Source organism: Macaca fascicularis, chromosome 5 (genome assembly GCF_037993035.2).
Source record: "Macaca fascicularis isolate 582-1 chromosome 5, T2T-MFA8v1.1".
Taxonomy (NCBI): domain Eukaryota; kingdom Metazoa; phylum Chordata; class Mammalia; order Primates; family Cercopithecidae; genus Macaca; species Macaca fascicularis.
The window spans coordinates 100,456,033-100,478,604 of record NC_088379.1 but is presented as its reverse complement, the minus strand read 5'-3'; the positions used below and the strand labels follow the sequence as shown (position 1 = coordinate 100,478,604).

The 22,572-nt window shown below is 37.1% G+C and overlaps 1 protein-coding gene across 10 annotated transcripts in view; it reads right to left on the bottom strand.

The window, feature by feature from the left end:
* BMPR1B (bone morphogenetic protein receptor type 1B) overlaps positions 1 to 22,572 on the bottom strand; it is a 403,442-nt gene that overhangs the window by 293,326 nt on the left and 87,544 nt on the right. The gene's annotated exons all lie outside the window — the stretch shown is intronic.

Genomic DNA, 22,572 nt, shown 5'->3' with positions numbered 1-22,572 from the left:
CTGTCTCCCAGACTGGACTGCAGTGGCGCGATCTCGGCTCACTGCAAGCTCCGCCTCCCGTGTTCACACCATTCTCCTGCCTCAGCCTCCAGAGTAGCTGGAACTACAGATGCCTGCTGCCACGCCCGGCTAATTTTTTATATTTTTAGTAGAGATGGGGTTTCACCACATTGGTCAGGCTGGTTTGAACTCCTGACCTCAAGTGATCCACCTGCCTCGGCCTCTCAAAATGCTAGGATTACAGACAGGCGTGAGCCACTGCACCCCGCCAATAGCCACAGATTTTAAGAGAAAATACATAAACTAGAATTTGATCTATAACATTTTTCTAATCAAGTTTACTTACTAAAAAATAGAAACCAAAAGATAATCGGATTTCTATAGCCTTTTGTTGGTATTCACATCAGCAACACCCTCTTCTACTAAAATGTATAAAATCACAATTAGATTTTAATTAGATATAAAATATATTTTTCTATATTTACATATGCTCCATCATTTCCATATTTTCCAAAACATAAACAAAAGAGACACAAACTTAAAGGAGAAGACTGAAAGCAGTATGGCTGTGGTAGTCAATTTTTTTTTTTTTTTTTTTTTGACACGGAGTCTCGCTCTGTCCCCCTGGCTGGAGGGCAGTGGCGCCATCTCGGCTCACTGCAAGCTCCGCCTCCCGGGTTCCCGCCATTCTCCTGCCTCAGCCTCCCGAGTAGCTGGGACTACAAGCGCCCGCAACCGCGCCCGGCTAATTTTTTGCATTTTTAGTAGAGACCCGGTTTCACCGTGGTCTCGATCTCCTGACCTTGTGATCCGCCCGCCTCGGCCTCCCAAAGTGCTGGGATTACAGGCGTGAGCCACCGCGCCCGGCTGGTAGTCAAATTTTTAAGGTCAAAAATAAGACTACAGCAACACTTTTCATTCTAAAAATAGAATTACTATATGATCCAGCAATTCCACTGTTGGGTATATAAATCAAAAGAATTGAAAGCAGGATCTCAAAGAGATATTTGCACACCCATGTTCATTGCAGTATTATTCACAACAGTCAAAAGCTGAAAACAACCCAAATGTACACTGAAAGATGGATGGATAAAACAAAATGTGGTATGTGTATATATATATACATACACACACATATACACACACACACACACACATATATATACATAAAATATTTCACCTTAAGAAGGAAATCCTGTGACATGCTACAAGTGACAGGATGAAACTTGAAGATATCATGCTAAGTATAATAAGCCAGTCACTACAAGACAAACACTCTATGATTCCACTTACATGAGGTATCTAAAGTACTCAAACTCATACAAACAGAGAGAAGGTAGAATGGTGGCTACCAGGGACTTGAAGAAAAGAAAATGGGGCTTGTGGCTTAATCTAGAGTTTCAGGTCTGCAAGATGAAAAAGTTCTGGAAATCTGTTGCACAATAATGTGAATATACTTAACACAGCTGAACTGCACTTAAAAATGGTTAAGACAGTAAATTTTATGTTACATGTTTTTTACATTAATTTTTTTAAACGCAATTAAGACATGTAACACACAGGAAGATAGAAGAAAGAATTCATGGTCGGGCCGGGCACGGCAGCTCATGCCTGTAATCCCAGCACTTTGGGAGGCCAAGGTGGGCGGATCACGAGGTCAGGAGATCGAGACCATCTTGGCCAACATGGTGAAACCCCATCTCTACTAAAGAAATACAAAATATGAGCTGGGCATGGTGGTGCACGCCTGTAGTCCCAGCTATTTGGGAGGCTGAGGCTGGGGAATCGCTTGAACTCAGGAGGCAGAAGTTGCAGTGAGCCAAGATCGCGCCACTGCACTCCAGCCTGGAGACAGAGCAAAACTCCGTCTCAAAAAAAAAAAAAAAAATTCATAGCCGTGAAGTATGGATAAGATTTATCCACGCAGAAACAGAGATGGAAAATCCTGGTACAAGATTCAATCCGCAAAAAGTCATCTCCAAACGATGAAGGAAAAAAGCAAAAATTCATGTAAACAACCACCTAATGGGTAACTCAGATAAAAATAGAAAGGCAGATTGAGGGTTGTTTAGTAAGGTGGTCAGTACCTAAGGGAGAGTATCCCAAGTGACAGAACAAGTTCTGACCATATGAACCAGAAGTAAGAGGAAGTAGTCAGAAACCTGTTAGAAATTTTGCTCAATGCTGACCCAGGAAGTCTGGCTTATGGCAAAATGGCACAGGCTCAAGCGATCCTCCCACCTTACCCTCCCAAGTAGCTGGGACTACAGGCACGCTCCACTGGCATCCGGCATTCTTCTTTGATAATAAAAATGTTAAATATCACAAAAAGCCAGCAGATTCATCAATTCTTATAAAAGATGAAGACAAAATTTCTAATTTCTCATCTGAGAAGGTTTAAAAATTCATACTTCTACTTTAATCAAAAGTTAGAATATCAAAATTTATATTTCAAACAAATACTTGTAATCATCACTAAACATGTGCTATTGATAGGGGCTTTTATACTCTATTGCTTCTGGATTTATAAAATGATTTTGAAAAATATTTTTATATGTTTAGAGGGTATTTAAAACCAGTTTGGACTTGAAAGCTTTGTCTACAAATATTTACATTTATCTTTATTTAAATTATCATTTTTTTCTGAATTTCCAAGCCATATTCTAGGGCTTTGCCTTCAAAGCTAGAGAAGCTAAAAGATTTTAGAAGTGCCTTGTGAGGTCACAGAGAATGCCAGGGGGCCGGTAAGAAAAAGCAGACCTCACTGCCTGGATGTCAATTTTCTAGCTCCTAGGCACTCACTCACAAAAGCGCCACAGCTTAAAATGATTATAAAGATAGCATTAAGACAATTAAACAAATTACTTGGAATCAAGAGTACTTAAAACCTATTCCTAACCTGAATAAAAGGTACAACCTTAGAAATTGAGGTAAATTACAGAAAAGTGTTACAACATGAGTAAGCATTCATTTGTTTTCCTTTTGCAACTTAAAATTTTTCAAGCATTCTAGAATCAAACCTCGGGGTATTTCAGCAATGCATACAAACTAAGGAAGGCCTTAAAGTATTTCAGTAATGCATCAACACTCAAAGTAGCTTGTATATATAGGTAGTAAACTAAGTTGCTGAAAATTGTTTGACTATTTAGTATCCTTACTGGAGCAATCAAACCTTTTCTATATGTGTTTACCTTGTATTATCTTTTAAAATAATGGAATATTGAAGATCTTATTCTCTAGTATGAAATTGTAAGTGAACAATATAACTAATTATTAAATTCTGGAGTCCAAAAAATTCTAAAGATTCTGATGTAAAATTAAGTTTTTTCTTTTCAAAACAAAAATTCATGGAATATGTGAGGGGAGGGGATATAGATTTCCTTCCTTCTTAGAAAGGGTTTTTAAAGAATAACAAGAGTACTTCATAAATCAAGAAACATGACATTGACAAAATATTAACAATCTTGAAGGTGTAAAATACTTATATATAAAATTATGAAATGCATATGAAGCCTTAAAATAGCAGAAAAGATTAGTAACAGTTCCATGTTCCAAACATGTCCATATTTTTACCATACCAAGACTAATATCTTACTTTACAAAGGATGCACACATTAGCTTATTTAATCCTCATAATAAGCACACAGTACTTTACATATAGCACAATGCAGAGCAGCAAAGAAACAGGTCTTGTGGTCAGGCAGTCCTTGGGTATGAATTCTAGCTTTATGTTTACTGGCTGTGTGACCTTCAGCAAGCTGCTTAACTTCTCTAACCCCTGGTTTTCTCATCTGTAAGATTGCGATAATGCCTGCCTCCAATTTACTACATGAATTAAATAACATAACGCACACAAAGCATTTAACCAAGTATCTCTTACCCCCGCCCCCCCCCCAAAAAATCATCATCATTTACAGATAAGTGTCTGTCTTTTTTTTTTTTTTTTTTTTAATTATACTTTAAGTTCTAGGGTACATGTGCATAACGTGCAGGTTTGTTGCATATGTATACTTGTGCCATGTTGCTGTGCTGCACCCATCAACTCGTCAGCACCCAACTACTCGTCATTTACATCAGGTATAACTCCCAATGCAATCCCTCCCCCCTCCCCCCTCCCCATAATAGGCCCCGGTGTGTGATGTCCCCCTTCCCGAGTCCAAGTGATCTCATTGTTCAGTTCCCACCTATGAGTGAGAACATGCGGTGTTTGGTTTTCTGTTCATGTGATAGTTTGCTAAGAATGATGGTTTCCAGCTGCATCCATGTCCCTACAAAGGACACAAACTCATCCTTTTTGATGGCTGCATAGTATTCCATGGTGTATATGTGCCACATTTTCTTAATCCAGTCTGTCACTGATGGACATTTGAGTTGATTCCAAGTCTTTGCTATTGTGAATAGTGCTGCAATGAACATACGTGTGCATGTGTCTTTATAGCAGCATGATTTATAATCCTTTGGGTATATACCCAGTAATGGGATGGCTGGGTCATATGGTACATCTAGTTCTAGATCCTTGAGGAATCGCCATACTGTTTTCCATAATGGTTGAACTAGTTTACAATCCCACCAACAGGGTAAAAGTGTTCCTATTTCTCCACATCCTCTCCAGCACCTGTTGTTTCCTGACTTTTTAATGATTGCCATTCTAACCGGTGTGAGATGGTATCTCATTGTGGTTTTGATTTGCATTTCTCTGATGGCCAGTGATGATGAGCATTTTTTCATGTGTCTGTTGGCTGTATGAATGTCTTCTTTTGAGAAATGTCTGTTCATATCCTTTGCCCACTTTTTGATGGGGTTGTTTGTTTTTTTCTTGTAAATTTGTTTGAGTTCTTTGTAGGTTCTGGATATTAGCCCTTTGTCAGATGAGTAGATTGCAAAACTTTTCTCCCATTCTGTAGGTTGCCTGTTCACTCTGATGGTAGTTTCTTTTGCTGTGCAGAAGCTTTTTAGTTTAATGAGATCCCATTTGTCAATTTTGGCTTTTGCTGCCGTTGCTTTTGGTGTTTTAGACATGAAGTCTTTGCCCATGCCTATGTCCTGAATGGTACTACCTAGGTTTTCCTCTAGGGTTTTTATGTTATTAGGTCTAACATTTAAGTCTCTAATCCATCTTGAATTAATTTTCCTATAAGGAGTAAGGAAAGGATCCAGTTTCAGCTTTCTACTTATGGCTAGCCAATTTTCCCAGCACCATTTATTAAATAGGGAATCCTTTCCCCATTTCTTGTTTCTCTCAGGTTTGTCAAAGATCAGATGGCTGTAGATGTGTGGTATTATTTCTGAGGGCTCTGTTGTGTTCCACTGGTCTATATCTCTGTTTTGGTACCAGTACCATGCTGTTTTGGTTACTGTAGCCTTGTAGTATAGTTTGAAGTCAGGTAGTGTGATGCCTCCAGCTTTGTTCTTTTGACTTAGGATTGTCTTGGAGATGCAGGCTCTTTTTTGGTTCCATATCAACTTTAAAGCAGTTCTTTCCAATTCTGTGAAGAAACTCATTGGTAGCTTGATGGGGATGGCACTGAATCTATAAATTACCTTGGGCAGTATAGCCATTTTCACGACATTGATTCTTCCTATCCATGAGCATGGTATGTTCTTCCATTTGTTTGTGTCCTCTTTTATTTCACTGAGCAGTGGTTTGTAGTTCTCCTTGAAGAGGTCCTTTACATCCCTTGTCAGTTGGATTCCTAGGTATTTTATTCTCTTTGAAGCAATTGTGAATGGAAGTTCATTCATGATTTGGCTCTCTGTTTGTCTGTTACTGGTGTATAAGAATGCTTGTGATTTTTGCACATTAATTTTGTATCCTGAGACTTTGCTGAAGTTGCTTATCAGCTTAAGGAGATTTTGGGCTGAGACAATAGGGTTTTCTAAATATACAGTCATGTCATCTGCAAAGAGGGACAATTTGACTTCTTCTTTTCTTAACTGAATACCCTTGATTTCTTTCTCTTGCCTGATTGCCCTAGCCAGAACTTCCAACACTATGTTGAATAGGAGTGGTGAGAGAGGGCATCCCTGTCTTGCGCCAGTTTTCAAAGGGAATCTTTCCAGTTTTTGCCCATTCAGTACGGGAACGGTGGCTCAAGCCTGTAATCCCAGCACTTTGGGAGGCCGAGACGGGCGGATCACGAGGTCAGGAGATCAAGACCGTCCTGGCTAACACGGTGAAACCCCGTCTCTACTAAAAAATACAAAAAACTAGCTGGGCGAGGTGGCGGGCACCTGTAGTCCCACCTACTCGGGAGGCTGAGGCAGGAGAATGGCATAAACCCGGGAGGCGGAGCTTGCAGTGAGCTGAGATCCGACCACTGCACTCCAGCCTGGGCAACAGAGCGAGACTCCGTCTCAAAAAAAAAAAAAAAAAGTGTCTGTAATTCAATAAACAGAGTGCACTTGAGAACTTGGGATGCTCAGCTCCTCACCTAAGGCTATTTCCATAGCTCCATAATTGTTTAAGAGCCTACCAAAAGACACCTTCCAACGGTAATGTGGGAAACTCCAAAATCTGAGGTAGGGTAACCTTTATAACACTTTGCTTCCAGAGTAAAGTCAGAATCCAATGCAAGACGAAATGCTGGGCAATTATCAATTCATCGTGCTAATAGAGGCTAATTTTTGCTGAAGACTATCAAACCCACAGAGAATGTAAACCCATCACAACCAAAACTTTCAGGTTAAGTCTAACATACTCAAGAAAAGTCAAATTAAATGGTAGAACACTAAATCATTTCTTATTATTCCCAATTCTCCATTCTCTAAGGCATAATGAAATGAGCAAGAGGACTGAGGGAAATAAAAGCTAAGGATGCTATTAATCCAAAACTTGCGCTGATAACTTAAGAGTTGGCAGTTTCTATCATAGTAGTAATTCCAATCACATGGAAAATAGCATAACCAAGTAAAGATGTTCTTTACCACAAGTGGTAAAACTCTCTCTCTCTCTCTTCTCTCTTCTCTCTCTTTCTTTCATTAAAACATTTTGAAAACTCTTGGCAGGAAGTAGAGAGAAAGGGAAGTCAATTCACTGAGAGCTCCACCAGTAAGACACTCCACAGACACAGTGATTAAGAGCTAGTGTATGACTACGAAGGTCTCTGAGAGCCAAAAACCTATTCTTCAAGAGTGCATTCCAAGTTTAGTGCAAGAAAATCATAAAAACAAGCCCAAATACGGCACTAAGTTCACACTGCAAGAACCCCTGTAACATGACTTTTATCCAAGTTTAAACGCAAAATTTAGCTAAGACTGATCAGAGTTTGTAAAAATAGAATTTTAAAAGGCCACTTAGAACATGAAGCTCAATTTTCCTTAAAACCTAACTTTCTTTGCAACTTCTTCTCTAACATAACTTTGTAAATCTACTGACTACATAGCTTTTCAACCCTGCTACCCAGAAAGTTTGCTAAATATCCCTTGAAAGTACTATTAATAATGTTTTCAGTCTAAAAGATATTTGTTATCCTGTACACAAGTATTCAAATATTGACCAGGCCTCAACTCAAGGGGGAAAGTGGTACCTCTGTTCCTTACAACCATTTGGCTTTACATCTTTAGAAAAAATAAAGGCCAAACATACATAAAACATGAGCCATTTTATAAAAACTATTTTTTTTAAATGAAATGCTTACATGATCTCAGGGAAAATAACAAATTAAAATGTTATAGATTATAAAAAGTATGCATACTTAGAAACACAGTCACATTTTATTTGATAATGAACAGGAGTATTTCAAATTCAAGTAGGTCTTTTGAACTCATTTAACACAGATGGAACATACCTCTAATTCAGTCAAACCTAAAAGAAGAAAAAGGAATACGATTTGGTTGAAGTATAGCCCATATGCAAAGCTGAATATTGAAGATACATGTTATCTGAATAGCATAAATATTTAGACAAAGTAGCTCAGATGAAAGAGCTGGCCATATACACTTAAAAGTCTACATTTGATCATTTAAGAGAACCCTCAAAGAAAAAAGGTATTTCAGCATGTGATCTGGAAGAAATTTTAGCATCACAGGAAATATCTGACTTTCTTCTGGTGCTTAGTAAAATAAAGGAAAAAGGTTTAAAGAAAAAGAAGTGTAAAATTGTTTTCATACAATATATGAATGATGATTCTAGATTTAAAAACCTCATGGAAGTTTTATCTTTGACATTTCAGAAAGAGTAAAACAAAAGTCACAAATTATCTGGCAAGTAGAAATACAAATTATTATTCTTCCTTTAAAGCTGAGAGAGAGAGAGAGAGAGAGAGAGAGAGAGAGAGAGAGAGTGTGTGTGTGTGTGTGTGTGTGTGTGAGAGAGAGAGAGATAGTAAAATTTAATTCAAATAAATCATGGAATTTAATTTTAAAAAAGAGGTTCTAGAGAAATTTAAGATATAGTTTTCGACTGTTTAAGCCCTGTCCTCAGAATACTCTAATGTTTAATTGTTGAATGAGGACTCCATGGAGACACACACTACCATGCAAATAAGCAGTACCATAATAGAAATTAGCAGTTACAGAAGAAATTAAGCTACAGCATTCAAGCCTTCATGTTGTAGTCTACCAAACTGGGAATACTTGAGATGAAATATATGTTATAAAGTGATTAGGTAAACATAAATACTCATCCTCCTATGCAATACCTTTGATTAATAATAAGTCAAATGTGTTATGCTAAATTCAAACACTTACTTTCATGATCTAGGAATATTTTCACTGTGTTGTTGACAGCCTCAAGCACTAGCATTTGCCTTCCCTTTGCCTGGGATGGCCCTTCCCTCAGATCCAACTGTCCAATCCTGCTCATCCTTCAACACTGGAAACAAAGGACACTTATTGGTCCCTTCCAAGGAAATAGGATTTCATTTGGTCTCCCCACACCCAAATCCAATGACAGTGGGGAGTCCTCTTTTTTGCTAAATAAAAAAATAAGGTATCTGGGCATGGTGGCTCATGCCTGTAATCCCAGCACTTTGGGAGGCTGAGGCAAGAGAATTGCTTGAACCCAAAACTTCGAGACTAGACTAGGCAACATGGTGAAACCCCATTTCTACTGAAAATACCAAAAAAAAAAAATAGCAGGGCACGGGCATGGTGGCACACGCCTATAGTCCCAATGTACTTGGGAGGCTGAGGTAGGAGAACCACCTGGGGCCCAGGGGGCTGAGTGAGTTGTGACTGAACCACTGCATTCCAGCCTGGGTGGGTGATGGAAGTGAGACTCTGTCTCAAAAGAGAAAAAAAAAAGAAAGAAAAAGAAACTGTGATCTTAATACACAACTAAAAAACTAATCTTAATACAGTAATTACACAAGAATAAACATTTATTGGGCAATGTGTCAATCACATTTTGAAGGTTATGAAAATGTATGTTTTCCCAATGGTTCAAAGGCCAGTATTTTCAATTTTCTCCAGAAACTGTAAAAAGTTCCATACATCCCAGAGAAACTCTAAAATGTTTTCTTTAGGTTAAATGAAGTAAAAAAGAGAAGAAAACTCACAAAACAGAGAGGATCAAAATTAGAAACACAGGCAGGGAAACTAAACTAAGGCTATTCCAAGGTGAAAACTGAGATGGTATTAACTGAGGCCCTAAGATGTAGGAGGAATAAAGAGGAGTGGAAGAACTCAGAATTAAAGATAGTAGATGTAGCAAGAATTAGTGATCTATTCCTAGATTTCTAGTTTAAGCATCTGTGTATCTGATGATATCAATGAGAAAGATGCCTCTTATCAGTAATAAATTAAAAGGACCCAGTTTGGTGAGATTGGAAATGAGCGTAAAATTGGATATATTGAGTTTGAGGTGTCTATGGAACACATGAATATGTTGACCCCTTTTAATAAGGGTCAACACTTAAGGTGAAAGACTTGCTATATATGCATCCTCTGGAGGCATGCTTGAGAATGGGGTGTCCTACCCAGAGAAAAGTTAACCATGCTAGAATGAGAGACAGTGGTTTCTTGGAACCTTTAGAACGCAAATGTTTAAGAGGCAGATAAGAGCCAGTAAAAGACCCCACAGAAGGGAAAGTCACATAAATAAGAGAAGATAAGTGAAAAAATGTTATTCACTTAACTAACATTATTGTGTGCTCAATATGGGGCCCTACGGTATACAGGAGATAGGCCAGGGCCTGAAACAAGTGTCCATGGATCTGACAAATTACTGGTCATTAATGATTTGGTGAAAGCATTTCCAGCTACAGACTACAGTGAAATAAACAACGAATGGGGTCTAGGCACAGTGGCTCACGCCTGTAATCCCAGCACTTTGGGAGGCCGAGGTGGACAGATCATGAGGTCAGGAGATCAAGACCATCCTGGCCAACATGGTGAAACTCCATCTCTACTAAAATACGAAAATTAGCCAGGCATGGTGGTACATGCCTATAATCCCAGTTACTAGGGAGGCTGAGGCAGGAGAATAGCTTGAACGAGGGAGTCGGAGGTTGCAGTGAGCCGAGATCATGCCACTGCACTCCAGCCTGGTGACAGAGCAAGACTCCAACTCAAAAACAAAAACACAAACAAAAACAAAAAAGCAATGAATTGGTGGTAAGGAACACAGACAGCCTTTTTCCAAAGGGAGTTACAGCAGCAGGTAGAGGTTGACACTGGACCAGGGAAGGATTTTGGATGGGAAAAGAGATGCTAAAGGAGGAGTACAGCAGGGACAAAAAGAGAAGAAAGAGAGGAGACAGATAATATGACTGGAAAAGAGTCTTGTTTCAGGGTGGAAGGGGGAAGATCCTTACATTGTGAAAGGAAGAAAGACAGTATCAATATATGGAAATACAACTGGATGTTGACATGAGGCAGAAACTGGTGCACGTCTCCAATGACCTGTATTTCCTTGGTCAGAGAAGAGAAATGCTAATTCTCTGAAAAAGGATTGGAATATATTGATGGAGAGAGCTTGAGAAGATGGATGGTAACGTAACTCCTAAGTAGGAATGAGAAAGATAACAGATGGGATAAACAGAATTTTTATACAGCAACAATCAGCACCTAAAAAGCTAGGGACTATGAATTTACAGTGTCACCAATACACAAAGTTGTCAAACAATCTATGCATTCACCTCTATTCCAAAGGTTTAGGCATAAGCACAGACTTTATGATATGTACTTGCTTGTTTGTTTGTCTTGAAGGTTACTCAGTAAATAGTATATTCTAAAATCATGCTCAGCATCTGAAAACTCCTGACACAAATCAGAAAAAATCCACTTAACATATTTGATAAGAGTGTTATCCTATGCCACCATCACCTCCAAAAAAAAAAAAAAAAGTTTTTCAATGAGTCTGTTATGTAACGCATGTTGTTGTTCTTTCCTCTTAGCAAATAAAAACTGAAAAGGAGCTTTCCATGCTAGAAATGTTGGATTTCACCCAGAGGCAATGGGAACCATTGAAGGATTTTTAAAGTAGAAAATGGCAGCTGGGCGCAGTGGCTCACGCCTGTAATCCCAGCACTTTGGGAGGCTGAGGCAGGTGGATCAGGAGGCCAGGAGTTTGAGACCAGCCTGGCCAACACAGTGAAACCCTGTCTCTACTAAAAACACAAAAAAAAATTAGCCGGGGGTGGCGACGGGCACCTGTAATCCCAGCTACTTAGGAGGCTGAGGCAGGAGAATCACTTGAACCCAGGAGGTGGAGGTTGCAGTGAGCTGAAATGGCTCCACTGTACTCCAGTCCAGGTGACAGAGCGAAACTCTGTCTCAAAATTTAAAAAAAAAAAAAAAAACCAGCATGAACAGGTTTGTGTTTAGAACTATGTTCTATATTCTTATATTTAATAGATTAAAATATACATTTATTTTTTCTGAATTAATCTAAAATATATCCATAAAACTTGAAGATTATTTGGGAGGCTGAAGCGGGCAGATCACAAGGTCAGGAGTTCAAGACCAGCCTGGCCAACACAGTGTAACCCCATCTCTACTAAAAATACAAAATTAGTCAGGCATGGTGGCATGCACCTGTAGTCCCACCTACTCAGGAGGCTGAGGCAGGAGAATTGCTTGAACCCAGGATGCGGAGGTTGCAGTGAGCTGAGATCACACGACAGCACTTCAGCCTGGGTGACAGAGCGAGACTCCATCTCAGAAAAAAAAAAAAAAGAAAAACTTGAAGATTAGTAAAAACCTATATATCATTGCATTCAGATGTATCATTTCTAAATTATAAAGCAAACCTCCATTTAACCACTAAACTATTAAAATGTTTTTTCATGTGCAATGCAAAAATACATACTGTTAGCCCTCTGTATCTACGGGTTTTACCAACAACAGATTGAAACGTTTTTTTAAAGGGATGGCTGTGTCTGCGCTGAACATGTACACACTTTTTTTCCTTGTCATTATTCCCTAAACAATATAGTATAACTATTACAAAACATTTACATTGTATCGGGTATTAAAAGATTTCATCTTAAGCTTGTGCCTGTTTTTCAACTGCAATGACCTAATATCACCAAGTTGAATCCCTAATCTACAGTCAAGAAATTCCAAGAAATTATCAACTTACATACAATTTGTTTTTTAATAAGGACTTGGCCCTTATCAAAAGAACTATTCATAAAAAAATACAGAACTACATGGCTTAGAAACAGCAGCTAACACACATTTCCTTCATATGGAATTCAGGTCACTCTAATATCCAAAATGACTTCCCAATCCTTCCTTGTTCTGCCTCCACCTTCCCCTCCTTAAAGAATCTTCTAAATACTATCCTAATGTCAACTTTTTAGTAATTGGAGTTTGGGTTTTTTTTAATCCTAATCTTTATCCTGACATCTCCCTCCTGCTACCACTACCTCCCACCCACCATGAAGACAATCTGAAACGGGAGAGGTTAAAATCCATTCTGGGGTTCTGGCACAGACGAAGGGGCTTCTGAAGACTGAATCCCAGTAATTATACTCAAGGCAGAGACCACTGTTTCTTTACAGCATATATCCCTTGATTTTTCCCACTCAAAATGCTGCTATCTGGAGATATAACCTAATAGACCACTTTTTGTTTTATAAATAATGGTATATCAACTAAAATGGATAATAAGGGAACAATTTAAATATTCATCATGTCTATTCAAACCTGTCTTCCATTACTTTTAACCCCATTACCAGATACTAGCTACCTGTGTCCTGAATGCTGTTCTGACTGACAACCACACATTATTGTGTAGTCATTTAATGAACTATAACTTCCAACAGGCAGGTATAAAATATCTACTGGCATTAGAAGATGTTGTGCTTATTCAGATATGGTTTCAGGAATGCACCACAGGAGCAACTCTGAAATGTGTAGATGAACCAAAAGATATCTGCCTCTTTCATTTGTATAATTAACACTATTTCTGAAATAAGTTTGAGTCTGGTTCCCATCACATACGATTCAAGTAAATAAAACGCAGCCACATTGCCGCCTAGAACTTAAGAAAAATCATATCACAAAATTGTATCCACAAGAAAAGTCCATTTTAAAATATATTACGTCAAAATGAAACATTAAAGGAAAATACACAACCTAAATTAGAAACCAAATAGCAACTGCAAACTAAATACAGAGGGCTATTTTCTTCACCTTTCACTTTGAACAGCCTGGTAGAAAAGAAAATCCTAGCACTGTTATTCACCACTCTGTTGCCAAGAGCAGTGTTCACTATCTCACTTTACCTCTGGTGGTGACTACCCTCGACTGATATACTCAAGAACCACATCGAGGCTGGTGAACTGGCTAGAAGTACCATTTCTATTAAACACAAACTTCCTTTTAACTTTTTAGTTTCAGGGGTACACGTACAGGTTTGTTCTACAGATAAATTGTGTGTCATAGGGTTTGGTGTACATATTATTTCATCACCCAGGTAATAAGCATAGGTAGTTTTTTGACCCTCACACTCCTCCTGCCCTCCACCCTCAAGCAGGCCCCGGTGTCTATTGTTCCTTTCCTTATGTCCATGAGCATTCAATTAAACACAAACCTTTGTTTTTTTGAGACGAGTCTCACTCTTGTTGCCCAGGCTGGAGTGCAGTGGTGCGATCGTGGCTCTTGTTGCACAGGGTGGAGCGCAGTGAAGCAATCTCGGCTCACTGCAACCTCTGCCTCCTGGTCAAGTGATTCTTCCGCCTCAGTCTCCCAAGTAGTTGGGATTACAGGCGTCCGCCACCATGCCAAGCTAATTTTCTTGTATTTTTATTGGAGATGGTGTTTCATCATGTTGGCCAGGCTGGTCTCAAACTCCTGACCTCAGGTGATCCACCTCCTTTGGCCTCCCAAAATGCTAGGATAACAGGCATGAGCCACAGTGCCTGGCCTAAATACAAACCTTTTAAACCGAAAATCTTTCATTAAGAAATATGTTTCCAAAATTTATATTTAAATTTGGGGCTGGGCGCAGTGGCTCATCCCTGTAATCCCAGCACTTTGGGAGGTGGAAGCAGGTGGGTTACCTAAAGTCAGGAGTTCGAGACCAGCCTGGCCAACATGGTGAAACCCCGTCTCTACTAAAAATACAAAAAATTAGCCGGGCATGGTGGCACATGCCTGTAGTGCCAGCTACTCAGGAGGCTGCGGCAGGAGAATCGCTTGAACCTAGGAGATGGAGATTGCAGTGAGCCAAGATCGTGCCACTGTACTCCAGCCTGGGTGACAGACCAAGACTCCATCTCAAAAAAACAGCAACAACAAAAAAAATAATTTGGAATCTCCCAAGTCACTGTGTCTTTTTTTTTTTTTAAAAAAAAAGGCTTTTCAAAGTCAAAATTAGATGTTGGTTGACAGGTATACTGTGTGGCATACAGTAAGCACTATGTAATGTTAGCTGCTACTATTATTATTTCTACTGAAATCTATAGTTTCCTTACAACTAAAGTCAAATAAGCAGTAAATACAAATTATTCACCACCTGAATACAACTCAGCCTTGGGATGATAATATTTCATTCAAAGTTCAGAAAATACACAATGTAAAACCATCTCTGATTACTTCCATTCTATTAATTAAATGCACAACTGAAACTGCAAATAGCATCAATCTATTCTGACCTACATCATATCATTTCTACATTTCTCTTTTGGAAAATGGCTTAGCTATAACCATAATTTTAAAATCAGCATGTGTTTATTAGGTAATCTCTTTTTTCTCAGTTCTATGATAAACAATATCATAAAGCCTAATTTCTCTAACCTCAAGAAGTTTGCAATCTAGTTTGGTCATGTACGTTTTTTGTGTTAAGGGACCTTGTCTTTGTTCTGACTGTAAGAGAAGGATAACATAGGAGACTTGACCTGGATCTTCACTAATAGTTAGTATTTAGGTAGCTGAGCACAGTGTCTGAGCACAGGTATTCTAGAATCTTGCAGAGGATAGATAGAATACACCAAAGGAAGACTCCATTCTTGGCCAAATACAAACATCATACTGAGTCAGAAAATACTCTCTGATGAAACCGGTAATATCAAATTCTTACCAGCCTTCAAATACTTGACAATGAATGTAGATATGCACTACACGTTGTCCTAAGTACTTTACATGTATTACCACATTTAATCCTCGTAACAGCTCTGAGGGGTAAGCGAATGATAATATTACCCCAATTTTGCACATCAGAAAAGTGAGACACAGAGGGATTAAATAACTCAGGGACACAGAGGGATTAAATAACTTACCCTCAGTCACCCAGCTAGCAAGCAGCAGAACCGCGATTTGAAGCCACCTTAGCAGCAGCATCCTTTATCTTAATCACAGCACTATACTGCCTATGACTCTCAAGACCCAGGCAAAAGAGATATACATATATATGAAGGACTACAGAATAAAATGAAAGAAAATGGAATGGGATGGGTTCTTGTGAAAGAGAAAGACATATAAAAGCCAACTTTTACATGGACTTTGTCCAAGAACCGCTTGTAGGATGCACTGGCACCAGAAATGCCTATACAAGAAGACTCAGCTCCGCCAAGCTCCAAAACAGGTTTTAACATTATAAAACAGTATTTACTACACTATAATCTCAATGCTTACTGACAGGGGAAGCAAACTCCTACAAAAACTAAAAAAATAGAAGTTTAATATTTATAAATAGCAGACAATCTGAAAAAATGGAATATGCCTGGCTATAGAAACCAATAGTTACAAACAGGTTCAATCAAAGTACATAAATTGAATCCTTAGGCCTCAGTTTTTAAAAATTTTCTTGATGGATATTTAAGCAACCTTACTACATAAAAACTGCTTTCTAGATGTAGGAATAAAAAACTTAGTAAGAAGTAATCCTTATTATCAAGAAATGCCTTCTGTAAAATTACATATATATGATTCTCTAACATCTGATGACTACTTTGAAAACAGTATTTACTCAACATCTTACTTTTGTTTCTGGATTTCTAAGTGCTTCTAAATACTCAGTTTTTGCTCTTCAAGTTTGTAGCATACACCATCCAATTTTCAGACCTACCTAAATCCTTTAGGATCAAAGGTTTTAACTTAATTTCCTCCCTAACCAAAGGGGAACCAAAGTTTTTCCCATTAGTGAAAGAATCTCTATATAAAATAAAATAAGTCTCATTAATTTGTTAAATTCTTTCAACCTACAATCTCTCACATCATCTGTAATAATTCCACACAGTTTAGGGGAGTGTTAAGGAATAATCTGTGAAGAGAGAACGGGGGCAGAAAATGTTGCTTCTCTTACTCCAGTAGGATAGTTTCACTGAGGAAGGAAAATTTCGAATCAAACCAACAAGTTTTAATAAGTCACTGATGAAAATCTCCAAAACGATGCTGATCACAATGCAAATCATTAACTGGGCTCCTGGAGACCCAGGAAGAGGAAGATTTTTTTTATTGGATAAAATGAAAATATTTTACTTTTGAAATTTTAACCATGCCACCCTTTAGTCATTTATATGCAATTAAGTAATCTCCTCACAGTCTGAGCCAAAATATTACAAAAATATTTTGCTATTTTCATGGATTTCTCAAATATTAAATACTTCGTTATCACTGCGTATTAACTCTTTTTTTTAAGTCTTGTCAGAGAATATTTTAAGATTCATCATCTTTATGCCACCTGGTTTAAGATCTGGCCGGAAAACTGCCACCCTACACTGATCAAAGTGTTCAACAAATTAAAAAAGCAGGAGTTGACCATATAAGGATTCCAGTGCTTTCTATCTTTATTCTAAAAATACATATGCACAAGATCTTCTGAAATAATGTCTTAACTAATAAATTAATGTGGGGGTTAGGGGAATACTATTTTCCCCTTATACACACTACAGTAAACAAAATAAAACTGGTTTGTTGACTCCACTATTAAAAGCCTCCCTCGTGGGAAGGGTATTATGTGCTATAACCTACAGTTTAAGTCATGAAAAATTAAAAGATGGAAAGCGTTTCAAAATATAGAAGATGGAAATTTTTTTCAATCTGTTAAAAAATAATTCTTTTTATAAAAAATTATTAACTAGAACATGCATTTCTTTCAACCTCACTTTACAACTTACAATGAATACTACCCATTCTAACACAAAGAGTGGCCTCTGGAAGCTCAATTCTCTCATCTCCCAATTTAATTGGCTCTAGACAGTCTGATGGGACAACAGTTCAAATTCTTCAAAAAAGGCAAGCATCTAAATCACTTCCAGATCTGCCTCGGACAGTCTAAAAGTCTTGCATTAATAAAATAATTATGGCAATTGTAAATTATGTTGACATGCTTACCTATTAACATAATTGCAAAAACAAAGGTAGTCATCTCTAAAGAAAAAGAGAAAATAGAACAATAATGTAAAAAAAATTATTTTGGACTTAATCTCATCTGTGAATAATTAGAAGAATTTAAGTTGATTTGGAAGGGGTGGAGAAAGACTGAGGAGATAGGATTACAGCGTCTTTCACTTTGATGTATTAAAAATGAAGTAGAAGTTACAAAGTTTAAACACACATATACATCCACACACTCATGCCCTTCAGCCATCAACAGCAACTAACCTACCTGTCCCATTTTTCATTTGATTACAATTAATACAAATAAGAAGAGTTATATTGAGTTCTTTGATTAAAACAAAATGAAAACAACTATTTTCACTCTTCTTTAACTCAAGATAACTCTTTCCATTTTTTGGTCTATTTGAACTAATTTATAGTTCAAGAGAAACTAACTCATGTGTACCACTAAAAATTTGGTCAAAATATCTCTTGCCATATTCTAAAATAAATGCCTAATCCAAAATTCTGTAATAGAAAAAAATTATGGTATGAATTCCATCAGAAGGATGGTTCCATTTTATATCTTCTAATGACTAAATTTTATAGCCAAATTTATTTTCCATATTTTTTACCTGCTATATATTTTTATAATAAAAGCATTGCATTTCTATTGAAATTCTTGTTGAGGAAAATTCAGGAGTTACATTCAAGCATAAAACAATTCTATTCAGAGATCATTTTAAATTATTTGGTGTATTTACTTCCATTTTACATAAACATGTTTTTCAAAAATACATATTTTTTTCATTAACACATTGTTTTCTAAACTGATATTTGAAGAACATTCTGGGAGATATTAGTATCTATTCCACTAAAAAAAAGTGTTCTATTGTTTAAAATAGGTTTAAGCAAATTTAACAAATGTCTTTTTGAGGACATCTCAGAACCTGTAATGAGCTAACACTTCTTATGCTTTTTCAAGTAATAATAAATGACCTGGGAAGTAAGTTATAATAAATCTGGGTAGCAAGCAGTTTCCAAAATTTATTTCCTAATTAATATATTTATTTTCCTTGTTCATCTGTTAGCTTCCAGCTTGGGAAATGTATAAAGTACATTATATTGGAAGGATATTCTTATATAAAATTTTTTTAAACCATGATTTTAAGGTCGTAAATTATTACATCTAAATATAGTTCACTAGATTCTTTCCAAATTCTGTTGTCATTTTATATAAATCTTATTATATGTGTGTAACTATGCACTAAGGATAAAGTGCTAACCTTCTACAGAAAATGGTACGAAACTGCCTAAATGGCTACACATTTCACGTAGCACCTTTTCACTGAACTTGCATCAAAAGTATGTTGTCATTTGTTTAAATATTTGTTAATATGGCACATCTTCTTACTTGTTAATTTATTTTAATTTGCATTTCTTTGCATAAGAGTAAGGCTGTATTTTTTTCATATTTTATCAGCCATCTGCATTTATCCTTCCTCAGACTGGATTTCAGTTCTCTCCTCCATACTTTTTGATCTCACTCATTTCATTTCTTGATCCTTCTCTTGAGATCTGAAAGAGTTCCTGAAGCATACTCTTTACTTCACTTAGTTTTTAAAAACATGAATTCTTTCTTGCCCCCTCTGCAGATCTGAGTCCCACCTTGTTTTAGTGTTCCTTGCAATCTTCCCAAACCTTTAGAGAAGCAGTTTGTTCTCCTTAGGGCTCTTTGCTGAAGTTTCATAAATATCTTATCTTCTACCTTCTGTTATGCTACACTGTTTTCTAAGTGTTCCAGTCATTATAAATTTCAAAACATGTGCTTTCCTCTTGCATCTTTAGGATGATAGGCCCTCACCTGGCATAGTTTTCTTAAATTAGGTCCCAAGTTGTTTGGAACCTTTCTATTGCCTTTCTGTAATGATGATGGCATCTACCACCAAACAGAAGGTTTGGCCTGTTCATTATGACCTTAGATGATTATAGACATCCCTTTTCAATGCTATAGCAAGAACAGAGAAAGATGTGAAGAGTCAGAAGCCCAGTTCTCAGTGACTGTGATATATTCATTTAAAGCTGATCTTCTGGACCGCAGCAGGACCTTCTTCTTACACATTGTTAATCAGCAAAAGGAACACTTGAAAACTAAAATGCCTACCATTGAGTTCTCTGTCCCCATCTTGAGCCTTTTACAGGAGGAAACCCCTTCCTTTCAGGATGCAGTAGTCAGCTGCTCCCCGTCTCCCAGGTTCTTGCTACTTTCTATGACTTACAGCTGCTGGCTGGATGGAGCAAGACATAAGAAGAGAATGGAGACACACAGAACAGGAGGTCAGGAGGCAGCATGAGTGATGGTAATGCTATAGCGTCCTCAGAAAAACAGCACCCCTGCAGCAGATGGAGGGCTGCCCGGTTTTCTAGCCATTAAAAGATCATGGGTCTCTGAGCAAGCAGCAGACGTTATAAAACAACAACAATAACAACAAAAACTACCTCTACATTTCTTACTTTGGATAGCTGGGTTTTCTTTTTCATGAGACAATCTGTTTTTTTCCCAGTCCAGCTCCTTATAGGTGAAAGAAATGCATCAAAATTTCTAGCAATTGTCAGTCTTTTTTGTTGTCATCTTCCCCCCGGGCCTTCACTGGTCTTTTAGCAGAAAACTGGAAGAGGCTGTGTCAACAACTGCAAAGTTATTTGAAGTTTTATTTTATTTTATTTTGACAAATACAAATTGTACACATTTATGGGGCACATAGTGATGTTTCAATAAACATATACAGTGTGGAATAATCAAATTGGACCTCTCTAAAATTTAAATATAAGTAAAAATCTGATTATTTCACTTCCAAGCACAAGCACTCATTTGATTAACTCAAATAACTTTATTTTAAATAAATTTATTAACGTTGAAAAGGAGAACACATAGGAGACTAGAAGGCACTGTTTATCTAGAAGTCACAAATATCACTAGTGGCAGCAATGCACATTCCTTTTCTTCAGTGGTAACTGGAACCAGAAGACTGAGAAACAGCCTTTCCCTTTAGTTGAAGTTGAAGGTGATTAACAAAAATAAGCACTATCTTCTGTCTTCAGAGTTTTAATTATCCCATATTTTTGTTACGTACATGTTATGTTATTTTAAAAGAGATGGGAAGAGTTTCTCTGAAGATCTATGTTAGACACATTTTAATTTTAATAGTGATGAAAACCATCTGAAAAGATTCACCTGCACACCATTGCAATTTAGAGCAAATGAGGTAGAGTCCGAGAAACCTGAGTTTAAATCCTGGCTCTACTATTTAATAGCTGTGTGACCTTGAGCAAGATAATTAACCTCTGTATGGCTCTGATTTCTTTTCTATCAAACGAAGATATTAATAATGCTTGCTTCATCAGATGGTTATCAGACTTAAAAATGAGAGAGAAGGCAAGTAACATAATAACTGTCAGATAAGTGCTCTATAAATGTTTGGTGTTCTTATCCCCCCACATATTATAAAATAAAATACTCAATATGAACCAGAATTCCTTTAAAGAAGGATCCTTTAAAGAAGACTAAAGGTTCTTTTTAGTAATCATCCACAGGGGTTCGTTAGCAACTGATAATTTGTTTACAATCTTTTTGCACCTAGATTATTATAGTTGGTGCTATCCAATATATGTTAGGCATATTCTGGGATATGTGAATATGGATTCACAAGGAATGTGAATCCTTTGTCCTTATTGATTACATTTCAGTATAACAGATAACTGAATAGACTACCGAGAAGGAAAAAATAAAAATACTGATGCTTTAGAAAATAGACCTCAAGTTCAAAAGCTTACCCTAGAGCAGAGGTTCTCAAGGGGATCACGTAAAGAGTAGCTTTTTCTGAAAATAAGTTATCGCATTTTTGGCTTGCACAATGACTAGGGAGCATGTCTTTCTTTTCACGGGCCAAGAATAGGCTTGCTAGGTTTACTGCAATACAGGACAGTGTCCCAAACAAAGAATTTTCCAGGGTCCCTCACGACTCTTCAGTGAATGGCTGGAGAATGATGAGAGTGAAAAATATGTTTATAATTATCTCAGTCTAGAACCTTACTGTATTTTATATATAAACACATAGTATTTATCAAAGATTTTAAATACACACTAGATTCCAAGAAGGCAACAAACTATGTAAATCAAGAGATTTGTTTTGTTCAGAGTCTTGTCACCATTATCAAAAACTTGCCTCCACAATCTCAATACCCCTTGTTATTTCTGAGTCACTGATACAACAAACCTTTTTCAGCCTGCATTTGTAACTCTGGTGTTCACAGTGATGCTACATATGAGTACAAGAATCTATCTACTTCATTATTCTTATTATAATTGTGTCCACATATTTCCATATTCAAATTCATTATTTTTGAAAATGCACTTCTTAAACATTTTTATAAAATTATTTTCATATATTTCTCCTTTATATTAGGGTACAATTACAGTAGAACCTCATGTCCACTTTTTATCATTCCAGGATACTAAAGGACTTATTCAGTAGATGAGGCATCTTGGGGCATGCTAGAAGGAATAGAGAGCTTCACAGTAGTCCTTAAATATATGAAGACAGCCCAGGGGAAATGCAAATAACTCAAACAGTTACTTTCCTTCAACTACAGATTGAACAGGAAATAAGTTTAACTTGCAGTAAGAGGAACATAGGTTAAGTACTCTGATCAGCATCCTGAAGAAAAAGGCTGTAAAATCACTGGAATGACTGAGAAATTTCTGGTCAATATTTCTAAGCCATTTAAGAATGAGATAAGTAAAGTTTTCTTAAAAATCAAATTGGACTGAAAATTGGAGCAATTCTATAATTATTCATTTAT